Source organism: Acipenser ruthenus, chromosome 1 (genome assembly GCF_902713425.1).
Source record: "Acipenser ruthenus chromosome 1, fAciRut3.2 maternal haplotype, whole genome shotgun sequence".
NCBI classification, from domain to species: Eukaryota; Metazoa; Chordata; class Actinopteri; order Acipenseriformes; family Acipenseridae; genus Acipenser; species Acipenser ruthenus.
This window is the reverse complement of record NC_081189.1, coordinates 26,090,880-26,092,787: the sequence shown is the minus strand read 5'-3', so window position 1 is coordinate 26,092,787 and position 1,908 is coordinate 26,090,880.

The following is a 1,908-nucleotide window of genomic DNA, read 5'->3' as shown; positions in this document are numbered from 1 at the left end:
GAGAGTGTTGCATATGGTGCTCCTGCAGGTTATGGAGGTAAAATCAGGAGTGACTGGGTCACCTCACCACACTACAGCAAGCCTTTCTGTCCTTCAGGGGCCAGTAGCTCACTGTAAAGGACATGAATTCTCATTAATAGATCTCTTGAGTTTAGTGCTGTAACATAACAGAATGAAACTAGGCCATAGAAAATAATCCTAAGGACCTGCTAGGTTTTTAGAACCGCCCTTAACAGGATTCTCCAGTGGCTCTGTTAACAAACTTGTACTTAGAGAACAACATCTCTTGGAACTAAATTCTTTGAAGATGGATCACTCGGCTTTCAATACGTGACTGCAAGTAATGCTTTATGCTTATAATCATCCTGTCAATATGTCATTTTAATAATACTACTCTACCACAGAGCTGAATGGTCTTGACTGACAAATACCAGCTATTTAAGCAATCAAACACAGTTACAGCACTCGGTTCAATGTACAAAACTGGTACAGACTGGTTCATTCTCAAGAGGTTGTGAGCGTTAGTCATGTATTCATTATGCAGGGTCCCTGCAGGTTTTTTTTTTAGCTGTGTAAATGGTACATTGTGTTAGTGTGTTCTGAATCCGTAAGTAGGGGGTAAGTCATCTCTGTGTTAAAGGAACATCTAATGATACTAAAACAGTATGTAGGCATTTTTAATCATTTTCTTCAGCTAACTATGCCTGTTGCTTGGGTCTTTAAAGTAAGATAGCTAAATATTTTATGAGAGAATAACAAACATAACTAACCTTTTTTTTATTTCTTGTTAGTACTGTTTTAAATGACATGCAATTGGATTTTTTTTGTTATTGTTGAAAGGCTCAAAGGTGCATAATGACTTTGCAGGAAGAATTGAAGTTATGATGTCCAATTACAGCATTATTGCATTTAAAGTTACACATGAACTCAACTGAATTGCATGCTGTGCATAGACTTAAAGGAAACAGTCTAAATATTGATATATTGAGTAACCCAATGCTGCGTATTTTCCAGCCTATTTATCTCTGTTCATAGATTCATTACAGACAACCTTTAATTCTGGCCTAAAAAAAGCTCCTAAAAATCTTGTCGTCAATCTCTAATGTTCACTGCTCTTGTAATTTCTACAATAATAGTTTGCCTACAGCAGAGTCTCTTTTAGTATGTTGTGTTCCAGGACCTTGTCCCACCCAGGTCCCTAATTATTAAATTGAACCCCTTGCATTTAAATAGTATATACTTATCTTAAATAAAAAATATGTAATATTATTCATGAACCATTTCTTTGTCCTTTCTTCCTTTGTCTTTTTTGTGACTAAAGCTTACAGGCACACCTTAATATTCTGTGTCTGACTCACTCGAGTTTTCTCTAGTCGCCTTAATGATGTGTGAGGTGTTTCCCAGGAAACAGGCAATTTCAACAACATGATTTCTACATCTGCACTTTGGTTTGTTTTCTGTAAACTCCCACACTGCTTCCAATGTTTGAATATAAATGAGGGGCTAACACAAGTCACTGGCTTAGAAAAGGCCATGTGGTTCAAATGCAGCTCAGGCATCTCTTTGCGTGAAGTGTGGGGACAGTAATGAGCACTTGCATACACATTATATTATATTGTTGTGCAAAATCAAAGAAAAACATTTTAAGATGGCTTGGACTGTGCAAATGGAACGGCTTGGACTGTGCAGTGGTTGAGTTAAAAAGGCCCTTTCGTTTAAGTTAAATAGTCCAGTTTAAGGGATATGAATATGAAAATAAATGTAATTTGCAAGTAAAAGGGAAATATGAAACAAGTGCGATTAAAGCATAATATTGACCTACTAAATTAAATAAGCATTCCTTATTACAGCACAGTGGTAAATTCTCACGTAGGACAAAATTAATTCTATAATTTTCTGCCATTTTCC